The following is a 12,646-nucleotide window of genomic DNA, read 5'->3' as shown; positions in this document are numbered from 1 at the left end:
ACGTCTGTATTTGTAGTCCAGTCCAGTTTATTGTTGAGGTGAACACCCAGGTACTTATAAGAGTCCACTATCTCAATGTCTTTCCCTTGGATGTTCACCGGTGTTGTAGGGGGTGACTTCCTCCTGAAGTCTATGATCATCTCCTTTGTCTTGCCGGCGTTGATTTGGAGTACGTTGGTCTCACACCAGCCAACAAAGTCACTGATGACCCCCCTGTATTCCTGATCATTCCCGTCTGATACGCATCCAATGATGGCTGTATCATCTGAGAACTTCTGTATATGGCAATCGTCCGAATTATAACAGAAGTCTGAAGTGTAAAGGCTGAACAGGAAAGGTGAGAGAACCGTGCCCTGTGGTGCCCCTGTGCTGCAGATTACCACCTCGGACACACAGTCATGGAGCCTCACATACTGTGGTCTGTTGGTAAGGTAGTTGATGGTCCATGCAGTCAGCTGTTTGCCTACTCCGGCTCCCTCCAGCTTCCCTCTCAGTAGTGCGGGTTGGATGGTGTTGAAAGCACTGGAGAAGTCAAAAAACATGATCCTCACAGTGCTCCCCGCCTGCTCTAAGTGAGAGAGGGATCGGTGTACCAGGTAGATGACAGCGTCATCCACCCCAATTCCAGAACGGTAGGCGAACTGCAGGGGGTCCAACACTGAGCCCACCAGTGGCTGAAGGTGGTGCAGGATGAGCCTTTCCATGGTCTTCATCAGATGAGAAGTCAAGGCAACAGGCCTGAAGTGGTTGGGCTCCCTGGGGTGTGCGATTTTTGGCACCGGAACCACACAGGAAGTCTTCCACAGTTCAGGAACCCTCTCCAGGCTCAGGCTCAGGTTGAAGATGTACAGGGCCACCTGACAGAGCTGGTCTGCACAGTCCCTGAGCAGTCTGGAGCAGATTCCATCCGGACCTGCTGCCTTCCTTGCCTTCGTCCTCTTGAGCTGATTTCTCACCTGATCAGCTGTGAAGTAGATGTGAGGCTGGGCTAGAGTGGGGGGTGGGGCTCGCTTTGTTGTGGATAGATGTGTGGATAGGGGTGAAGCAGGGTTGTGGTGAGAGGAGAGCTCAGGTGACAATGTGTCTGTGAAGGTTCTCAGTCATCCAGGTCATCGTAGTCAAAGGAGCTTGCAAAGAAAAGCGTCTGGACTTCTTTAAGTTGCTTGAAGATGTTTCACCTCTCATCCGAGAAGCTTCTTCAGTTCTAAGGTCAAATGGTGGAGAGTCCCAGATATAAACCTAGTGGGAGTGACCCCCCACAGAGGGACAAAAGGACCCCCTGATGATCCTCTGACAATGGCATTGCACCCGGAGGGAGGGGGGGGGGGGCAAATGGAGGGGGGTTAATGGAACCTGGGGGGTGGGAGAGGTGATAAGTGGGCCATTGTCAAATCTGTTAAAAAACAGATTCAAGTCGTTAGCCCACCCCCGGCCAGCAGACACTGTGGCTCCTCCATTGTCCTGTAAATGTCCGGAGATTTGTTTCATGTTCCTGCAGACTTCTCTGACGTTTTTCTGTTGGAGTTGGTTTTCCATCTTCCTCCTGAAGCACTCCTTGCCTTCTCGGATCTTGTATTTAAGATCCTTTTGGACTTTCTTAAGTTCCTCCTTGTCTCCCGACCAGAAAGCACTCTTCTTCTTGTTCAGCAGGGCCTTCAGTTCTGGGGTGACCCACGGTTTATTGTTTGAGAAACACTGTATCTTCTTGGTAGGCACAGTGTTCTCAACACAGTTTAAAGGGTTAAGTCGTAATGTAAAGTATTACTGTATGTCCAATCTGACAGATTTTAAACTGTCGATCATCCAAAATTTCCCCAAATCCAGGACAAATGTGAAAGGTAACTGGTTTTGGAAAACTTCCTTGTACATACTCCTTATTCAGCACTGCTATAGCTTTCCTGCCCAGTTGCAAATTATTACTACTAGCAGAGTTATGCTCGCTTTTAGATTTATAAACAGAGAATTGTATTAACTTAATTACACACCAGACCTCACAGAAATGACCTCAAACCTTTATGAACATATCTCATTTGTGGCACAGAGCACAGGAAGTTAAAAGAAACAGATGTCTTTTTTCTTTTTTACTCAGAAAATATTATTAAATTGTGAGTTCCTACCACAGCTGCATCTTTTGTGGTTAGCATAATATAACACACAAACATGGTTGTGATCACAGTCCAGTCAGAAGGGCCTGAGTTTAAAAAATAACTCTTCCAAGGTGGAGATGGAGGTCGATGATCCCCTGTGGCACCCCCATACAGGGGTGTGCTGTCCTAATGTGGTTTCCAGTCTATGTGCAAAGGTGCTAAAGTTCTGTGATTATGAAAGCAGCCAATCAGGGGAGATCGATGTACTGGCACTCATAAATGTTGCAGGCAGGGCTGTCATAGCCGGAGAGATGTGCTCACCTGGGGATGTTCCTGCCTCCTTGCAGATGCAATGCTGACACTGGAAATGAAGAGCTGTTCAACTTGACATGTTCAACTCCACTTACACAGTCTGGCTTTCTTTCTCTGAGGCTAATGTACAAGCCAGACCTTACACATAGTGCGACATACAGTACAGGTGGAAAAAACTTTTTTTTTCCCTGCAGAGAGAGCATGATTTATTCTGGAGTGGAGTTTTGAAGTGCTCCAAATGTTATTTCTGCTGAGTTATCATCTACAGCCATCAGCACAGATATTTTATCAGCTAGGCACTCTGCACACTATAAACTTAGTATCCATTTTACAAGAGCAAGATGTATGTTATGCTAACACATGGCATGAAACATATGCTGTGCTAGGCATTCCAGCGCCTTCTGACTTCACTTTGTGGGCTCTCTTGCTCCACATTTGACTTTAAATCACGCAGCAGCCCTTCTGCTTATTCCCATTTTATTTTCTGACTCTGAACTTTTGGGTTGTGACAAATTGATGGGGTTGCAGCGAAAGGCTTTCACAACCCTATAAGTTACGTCAGGCGAAGGCCTTAAAACAATAGGCCATTAGCATACTTTCCCCCCCATCCATCAGCAAGCAGTGCCAGCCTCTGGCAGCCATTCATCACATCCGTGCCACAGAGCAAGCAGGCCTCAGGCCCCCGCTGCACGGCTTACAAAGAGATGTATGAATACAACATGAACACGGCGGTCTTGGATAAAGACTAATATAGCCCAATTCAACTGTGACCATGAAGATGAATGTGTTAAAAGAAAACAGTGACAATATGACTGATAGTTTTAATACCAGCAGTGAATAAGCAATTTGTGTTGAGGTTAGCTTAGCGTGTTTATTTTCATGAACTGTGCTACAGTAGCACCAGTAAAAGCAGCGCCGTGGCTTCCCCCGGGCCATGAAGTCTTGAGAGGCTCCGTCAGGCTGCTCTGATGAACCGTTCGATGCAGATTAAGTTTCTTTGTGCTGGAGCCCAGTTTGCTTTGGTTTGGGACTCTGAGCCAGCAGCCGCTTGAGCTCCTGTCCATTAAGCCAACTCTGGGGAGAGACTAAAAATTAACCTTAATGGACACTTTTCTCTCTGAATACTAACTAGGGGCTCTTTACTAAGTAGTGCTGTGTCTTTCCTACTGTCTTTTTGGCTACTCTTACTTATTTATTTCACCACTCAGGAGTTAATGTGTGAGAGTCACAGTGCTGACAGACACCCTAAATGAGTGTAGCGGCTCTGCTGAGGCCGTTCTTTCACAACCTTGCCTCTCCTGATCATCCCTCTTTTTCTGGCGAGCAGCACTCCATAAATGCCAATTACCAAAAATTTAAAGCCAATTAGAGTTGCTTTGTGCTCAGTAAATCTGATTATTAAAAGCCATGTACATCTTCCATGCAATCATCGTTCGATTCTGTACTACAGACTCCCATGCCAAATGTACCAGTCTGCCATCCACGCCAACTATTGCTTCACTACCCTCGGCCGCTCTCCCCTTCTAATCTGACTATAATGACATTTATGTAAGGCAATGAACGGTGCTGTGACACACTTTTTCAAGGCTCCACCACCCACCTCACACATCGCCGACGTGTTTATGACTCCTGGGTGTAATATTTCCTTCATTTGCATAATGACGTCCCCTGTTTATAATAAACCCGTGCATCCATCTCACTAAGGCCCATTGAACAAACAGTGGATTTGTGCAAAATTAGAATGCAAATGGAATGTAATACAGTTGCACTACCAGTAAACCAATAAACTGCTTGACCCCCCAACCCCCTTTCCCTTAGCACCTCAAAGCAATATGCACCTCAGTCAAACACCTACACCACACGTTAAGCAGCAAAGATGCTATCAATCAAATTTCTGGGATAGAATTTTTTGCCGATGAGGCTGTAAGCAGGTGACATTAAGTCTGCAGGTTAAACTGTGATTTGACATTGTTGTTGAATGGGTGATGTGACCCAAGGTGGTGGATGACTTGTTTCGGGGATAAAAACCCTGCCTGTCTCTGGTAGTCTTTCATAACTAAACCAAAAGATGAATTTATCATGTGGATGAATAATCCATCTTAAATTTGCCTCTCAGAGGACCAGTGAAGCCCCTGACCATTCAAGGACACTCCTTTTTGGCTACGGATCACAGTCTATCACTAAATATGGGCAATGTTGTAATATATTCATACTTTAATTACAATGCACACAGGAGACATATATTTTTAAGTATGGCTGTTGCAGTTTTGATAATGCTTCATCAAATGCTGCCGCGAAATAAGAACACTTTTGATTATATAAAGAAAATCGTATTCCCTCATGAAATATTAATGCCACTGTTCTATCTTTGTCCCTTTAGCTGGCTTTGAATATCAACTTTTTGGCACTCAGGCCATGATAGTATGCACTACAGGGCCTACTCCCTCTCCTCCAACGGCATTCAAATTAGATTACTGGCAGGATAAATTCGACCGGGTGCGTAATGAAATGCGCTGTGACAAATGCTGACTCAGGTGGCCACAAGCAAATCAAGACATTGCAGTTCAAACCCAACGCTCTTCTTTTATTCTATTTTTCTTTCTTTGCCAGCGTACTCTGAAGCTGCCTGCTTATGGGAATGAGAATGCAGCAGTCTGATTGCTTTGCGTTGGGCCCACTCTGGCCATTTAGCGTTCTTGCTACCTAAAACTTTTTTTGCACACTGTCAACTTCTACCTTCTTCTGAGGGAAGAACACCTCAGGGAAGGTTTGTCACAGCAAGAATTTGTTGAAGTTTGGCACACAGAGCCAGAAAGTATCCCTGAAACAACAATGTAATATAAAAATCTGAGATGTTGAAGAAAAAATTCTGAACCCTTGCCCATTGTAAAATTTAGTAAGTTCATGAAGCTGCAGAGATATGTATGCAAAACACAAAAGACCGTTGGCGGAACTGAGGCCATCTGTCTTAAAATGATAGGGGTCTTACATTTGATGCTCCTATTCATTTAAATATTGAAACAATAATAGGAGATGCTTCAAGCAAATAAAATTCAGTTTTCAGTTTTCATTTATATAGCGCCATCCCACTAAACATTGGACGTTGGATAGACATGCAGATCTGGTCTATACTGGGTCCATTAACAATTCTGAACATCTATAAGCCGTCAAAACTAGATCTACAATCGTCCAACCATGACCCAACTTGGACATCATTTTGACGTTCAACATTTGAGCTTTGACTGGGTAATTTTTTTGGATGTCATGTGGACGTCTATAACAGGTGCAGAAAACACATGATTAATAAATGTAATATATATTTTGTTTTTTAACCAATATCAAGATTGCTGTTATCAAAATGATAAATACAGATTAGTTTTTGTTTTGTTTGTTATTTACATTTTCCTGTTTTTCTTTAACAGGCTTATTTATTTCAAGTAATCGTCTTCTTTGTGTGTATCCAGGTTAAACTGGCCATTTATTAAAATGTGTTCAAATATTAAAAACATTGAAATTGATTTTAAAATGTTAAATAGTAATGGTTAAAATATTTACAAACATATTGGAATTCCCTTTAAAACAGAATAATAGAATAAAATAATAATAAATAATAAAATACCAAATTTCCCCTTGTGGGACAATTAAAGGTTTATTCTATTCTATTCTAAAAGGAGTACCATGTGTTTAATAATCTTAAAAGAGTATTTGCATTATATATGGTTCATTTTTTACAAGTTTCCTGTTTTTTTTGAAGAGCTCTTGATTTTAGGAGAAAGTGAACAGGGTGGTGATTAGCAGGCAGGTGGACTGAGAGAGGTTGCGATGGAAAGTACGAGAAGTTGTGCAAGTGTGTATGCATGAACTGGACTATCTGCTCATCTTTATCGATACGCTGAGTCTGTGAGAAGCTGGAGACATTTGTGCTCCAAATTAACCATGCAACTGCTCACTTTTGTTTCAGCATCAGGAGCCTGCACCATGTTTGATATGTCTACTAATCACTCTGCATTCTTTCACATATAACTGTTTCTGTACAGAAAACATGCCCTGCACCCTCTGGAAACATGGGACTACAGAGCCTATAGACTCATTTTAGACATCATTTTTATACTGCTTCTAAGTTTGACATATCACACCTGGACCATAAATATCCAGAGTTCCTAAGGACATCAACACTAGACGTTCAGTAGATGTTGAAAAAAAGGCATTGCCTGCCATTACAAAACAACCTCACTAATTCACAGACATGTTAAGATACACAGTGTTGAGGTTGTTGGCATAGCTGGTACTAGTACTGATTGTGGCAATGCAGCTACAGGTGGTGCTGGTGAAGACAAATGTATAAAAAGTTAAAAGAGTTTCATGAACAAAATAAAAATGTCAGCACTTTGAAACATAACAGTGAGCTGAGGCATATCTGTGAGCAGGGATTGGAACTGAGAACCGGTTCAATTCAAGAACTGGTTCTTAATTCCCATCTCTGCTTACCCAGTACTTCAGATCCACTTATCACTTACACTTCACACACATATATGGACATTACTTTTGTTTTTATTGCACAAAAGGATGAGAGCGCGATGGTAAAGTGCAAACTGTATGCAGCTGCATTATACTGCTAACAAAACTTCACACAGGCAGCATGCTAACGCTAAGCTAGCCCAGAACCCTGTGTGAGTTAAAGCTGAGTGAATGCTGACGCTAGCCCAGCAGCCCCACCCTAAACTTCAACAGGTAATCAAATGATCAGCAGTCAGGCTGCATCTTCTGTCTCTACCTGTTCATGTTTCTAAAGTAGAATCACTGTAATAATTGATTTAAAGCCTCTTTGTGCTTTTATTAAAAAAATCTTTTTACATTTTTGATTTGTGGAGGTGGTTTTGTGTTCATACCTAAATACTGAGATGAAGATCATAAATGTGTTTTTACTCCTCCACATTGAAAGGAGACAGCTAAGGCTGTCGCCTCCATGGGTAAGGTGTTCAGCTGAGCATGTACTACCAGGAGGAGGACCCAGTGTAAATACACTGGAGAGATTACATCTATCAGCTGGCCCGGGAAAAGCTTGATATTTCCCCAGAGGAGGACATGGAGAGAGGGAGGTCTGGGCTTACCTGCAAAATAACTGAAAATAACTGGATGATTTATTGTTTTGTTATTTTAGATTTGAACTTTTATTGAAGTGTTTGTCATGAACTTTTGACCAGTGTGTGTCATTTATAATCAGTGTTGGGTAAGTTACTTTAAAATAGTAACTTAGTTACATTACTAGTTACTTCTCTCAAAAGTAACTCAGTTACTTCAAGTTACTCGTTACTTTCAAAGTAACTAGTTACTGTCACGGGTCTGGGTCCGTTGGACCCAGTATGTGGAGTTTCATGTTTTTGTTATTCCATGTTTGAGGTTATTATGTTTTGGATTTGGTTTGCATCAGGGATGGTTTTCTTGTTCTCTTGTTGTGTTTATGATGATGGTTATGATGTTTATTATTTGAGGTTCATGTTTAAGGATTTGTTCTCGGTTGTATCTCATGTTTAGTTTAGTTCAGGTTCCATGTGTCATTCTGTCTGTCTCTCAGTGTCAGGTCTGCGTCTTGGTGTGGTGTTCTCATTTCCTGTTCTATTGTGAAGGTCTGGGTCTCATGTAAGTGTGTTCGGTTTTACCTTTGTCTCGTCTTGTTGATTATTCCCAGCTGTGTCCACCACCTGTGTGTAATTCCCCTGTGATTCTCTGTGTATTCCACCTTGCCTCATCTGCGTTTCTACCATGTCTCACCCGTGTGTTCTCCCTGCTGTCCGCCGTTAGTCTCTTCTGGTCGTTCTCGTTAAGGTTTGTGCTCTGTAGTTTAGTTGATCCCAGTATAGTTTAGTTCTAGCTCCATTTGCTGTTTGTATTTACTTTCATGTTCAATAAACCACCTTTACACCTTCACGACTGCCTGCATTTGGATCCTCCTTAATTTCCTCCACACGGCTCACCTCACTCGCCGTGACAGTTACTAGGGAAAGCAACTTTGGTTTTACTCAGAATTCTCTTGTTAATGTGTTGCTTCCATAACTTTGCCAGTCTTCTAACTTGCTTACTTGCCACAAGTGCACTGTGCCACCTGCCAATAGAAAGGAAAATATAATGTGCATATTTCCACGAGAGAAATCCCACGCCTGGACCGTCATTGACTGCTGCCATGATTCTAGCCTACGTCACAGAGTCATGTGCGCCTTTTACATCTAACACAAAAACTGCAGTCGTGGTGCTTTCGATTGTACTCAGAACTCAGAAATTCTGCCTTCTGAATAGGAAGATGTAGACAACACCAGACTGCAGATGAGCTGCATACAGGGCTGGACTGGGACAGAAAATTGGCCCGGGCATTTTGACTAGAGACCGGCCCACCATTATAGGAAAAATCATAAAGCCTTTGAATGAAAATAAACACTGTTGTGACTGTGATGTACACTGTTCTGATGGTATATATGCATCAATCTATCAATCGTTTGTTGTAAGATTCAGATAATTATTTTTTAAAAGCTAGACATTTGAAATGAGAATAAGAAAGAAAAGTATTTCTTTGTGCCCCCCTTTCCCTGTTAATGCCCTACCTGCCCCCCTGGCAACACTTTGCTAGATCCGCACCTGCACAGTTACCAGCTGTCAGCTACCTAAAAAAGGATCCTGGGGTTATTTGTCTCTCAGAAACAGTTCATAACTTCCCTTCAACTCATTCATGTCACCTAAAAGGTAAACCTGTTTCTCCATCACCTGTTCAGCTCTGATGATTCAGTAAGGACATCTCCTGGTTTCATCTTCATGTTTCCCTCTCACCACATATCCAAACCGATATCATGACCAGCAGGTTTACAGCTGTGGCTCCAGCAAACATCAGCTGATACTAGAAATTAATATTAAATAAATTCTAACAACAGCTGATCAAGCTTAAACGCGCTGCTGTTGTTTAGCGCGACATCCGCTGGTTTCCTCTTTCTGGTGCAAAGTGGGCGATAAACAAACAAGAGAGCCGATCAGCTGATCATTGATCAGTTTCATGATTGAAGTAGAAACAGGAGGGGGAGGGGGAGAGGATGAGAGAAGAAGAAGCAGTTGTGCAGCAAAGACACAGAATAACTCCAGCTTTGTGTCTTTTCCATTGTAGCTGAATTACGGGACAAACTCTGTTCCTTTTCACCTCAATAAGAAACGCGTAATATTTTCTCTGAATACCAGACGGGACGGTTGGCAACTCTAATAACTTATGAACAAAATAAAGTTCAACATCATTAACTTCATAGCACCCACCCAGCTGTATAGAAACTCCATCATGCTAGCTAGCACGCAGTACGGAAAAAGTCAGCATAATGAAAATAAACTCCACCTAAACTTGGTTTATATCTGACCCAGAGAGACTGCAGGTCATAACTTCTTACCTGAAGTTCAGTTCACACTTGGACCGGCGGCCGCCTCGGGTCTCTTTTCCTTCTGCATCCCTTTTCCTTCATCCACCTGCTGGCCTCCACCACTTGCTAATGTTACTGAATCTGTGGAAGCTCCACGATAGCCACCACACGAAGTAACGAGTAACGAGCCTATCTAAATCCCAGTAACGACTAATGCGTTCCTGATTTTGGCATAATAACTAGTTACCGTGCTCGTTACCACAATAATAACGTAGTTACTGTAACGCGTTACTTAATAACGCGTTAGTCCCAACACTGTTTATAATGTACATAATGCGCCACACTTTTAAGTCACATTTTATTTGTTTTATTGATGTTAATCTGTCGTATTTTATTAATATCTGAACATCTTTTGTAGTGACACGTTTTCATATCATATTTAACATTGAGTTGTTTGAAGTGGTTTTCTTCTTCGTTGTCTGTCTGGAGCATAACGTATAATGTTCATAATGCATGATGTGAGGTACTGCACAGTTAAGTGACATGATTCATTATTGAAGAATGTGATAAATGGTTTAAAATGCCTTTCTTATTCGTTTTCGACCTTTTCCATTGAATGGTTCTCAAATTTAGCTTAATACCTGATTTTTTAGTTTCAGACTAGTCGGTTATTTTTTCCAAGTTTTTTTTCCTTGTTTAGTTGACTAAGAAATTAGTTGCCAGGAATATCCCTAGTTTCAGGTGATTTTACGGAGCAAAGGAAAAGTAATGTAAAAAGCAGTGTAACAAATTACTTTCTCCTGGGAGTAATGTAGAGCATTACGTGGGGAAATACCTCCAACATGCACAAACATTTCACCACAGAGCATACAAATAATTGTCTTTGATATGTTGCTTAGCAATGGTGATGACGCACAAAGTGGAGCCAATGAGACCCAATGACAGGAAAATTGATACGGAATCAAATTGAAAAGCGATATCGTTAACAGAATCGCTAAATTCGTATGAATTCCCATCTGTGAGTGAGTTATGATAACAAGGAGCACTTACCAAAGATTAGGACCAGGAGCTCCTTCCTCACCTCACAGTAGATGGCTGCCCCTTCCTGAGCCTAGTTCTGCAGGAGGTTTCTTCCTGCTAAAAGGGAGTTTTTACTTCCCACTGTTGCCAAGTTCTTGCTCATAGGGGGTCATATAATTGTTAGGGTTTTCTCTGTAGGATCTTTACCTTTCAATATAAAGTGCTGCTGTTGTGATTTATAAATATAACTGAATAAAATTGAACTACATTCATAAAGGTTTGACTTGTGTTCCATTAAGACCCATTGTTTGATTGCCACATTTTTTTTTCGCTTCTTCGCTTTTAAAAGCCTGTGATTCTGTTACAGAAAACATAATTCATTTAGTTTTAGTGTTTACAGTCTGGATGGATAGTAAAAGCAGGTGGTGTTAAGAAAAAATAGTTCAGAGCAGCTGATGTTAATAAGGAAGATGGAATAAAAATAGATGCATGTTCATATTTGAAGTTGTTAAATGTTATAAATATGAAATATGAACATATGAAGTTATTTTTAATCTGCGCAAGCTAAACTTTGACATAGCTCTTACAAGATGTGAGCCTGAACAACGCTGCAATCTACAGTGGCTTGCAAAAGTATTCGGCCCCCTTGAACTTTCCCACATTTTGTCACATTACAGCCACAAACATGAATCAATTTCATTGGAATTCCACATGAAAGACCAACACAAAGTGGTGTACACATGAGAAGTGGAACGAAAATCATACATGATTCCAAACATTTTTTTACAAATAAATAACTGCAAAGAGTGGTGTGTGTAATTATTCAGCCCCCTTTGGTCTGAGTGCAGTCATTTGTCCATAGACATTGCCTGATGAGTGCTAATGACTAAATAGAGTGCACCTGTGTGTAATCTAATGTCAGTACAAATACAGCTGCTCTGTGACGACCTCAGAGGTTGTCTAAGAGAATAATAGGAGCAACAACACCATGAAGTCCAAAGAACACACCAGACAGGTCGGGGATAAAGTTATTGAGAAATTTAAAGCAGGCTTAGGCTACAAAAAGATTTCCCAAGCTTTTAACATCCCACGGAGCACTGTTCAAGCGATCATTCAGAAATGGAAGGAGTATGGCACAACTGTAAACCTGCCAAGATAAGGCAGTCCACCTAAACTCACAGGCCGAACAAGGAGAGCGCTGATCGGAAACGCAGCCAAGAGGCCCATGGTGACTCTGGACGAGCTGCAGAGATCTACAGCTCAGGTGGGGGAATCTGTCCATAGGACAACTATTAGTCGTGCACTGCACAAAGTTGGCCTTTATGGAAGAGTGGCAAGAAGAAAACCATTGTTAACAGAAAACCATAAGAAGTCCCGTTTGCAGTTTGCCACAAGCCATGTGGGGGACACAGCAAACATGTGGAAGAAGGTGCTCTGGTCAGATGAGACCAAAATGGAACTTTTTGGCCAAAATGCAAAACGCTATGTGTGGCAGAAAACTAACACTGCACATCACTCTGAACACACCATCCCCACTGTCAGATATGGTGGTGGCAGCATCATGCTCTGGGGGTGCTTCTCTTCAGCAGGGACAGGGAAGCTGGCCAGAGCTGATGGGAAGATGGATGGAGCCAAATACAGGGCAATCTTGGAAGAAAACCTCTTGGAGTCTGCAAAAGACTTGAGACTGGGGCGGAGGTTCACCTTCCAGCAGGACAACGACCCTAAACATAAAGCCAGGGCAACAATAGAATGGTTTAAAACAAAACATATCCATGTGTTCGAATGGCCCAGTCAAAGTCCAGATCTAAATCCAATCGAGAATCTGTGGCAAGATCT

The sequence above is a fragment of the Rhamphochromis longiceps genome, linkage group LG22, assembly GCF_057381845.1.
Source record: "Rhamphochromis longiceps isolate RC_006_pf linkage group LG22, R_longiceps_female_GT1.1, whole genome shotgun sequence".
NCBI lineage: Eukaryota > Metazoa > Chordata > Actinopteri > Cichliformes > Cichlidae > Rhamphochromis > Rhamphochromis longiceps.
Note: the sequence above shows the minus strand (reverse complement) of the source record.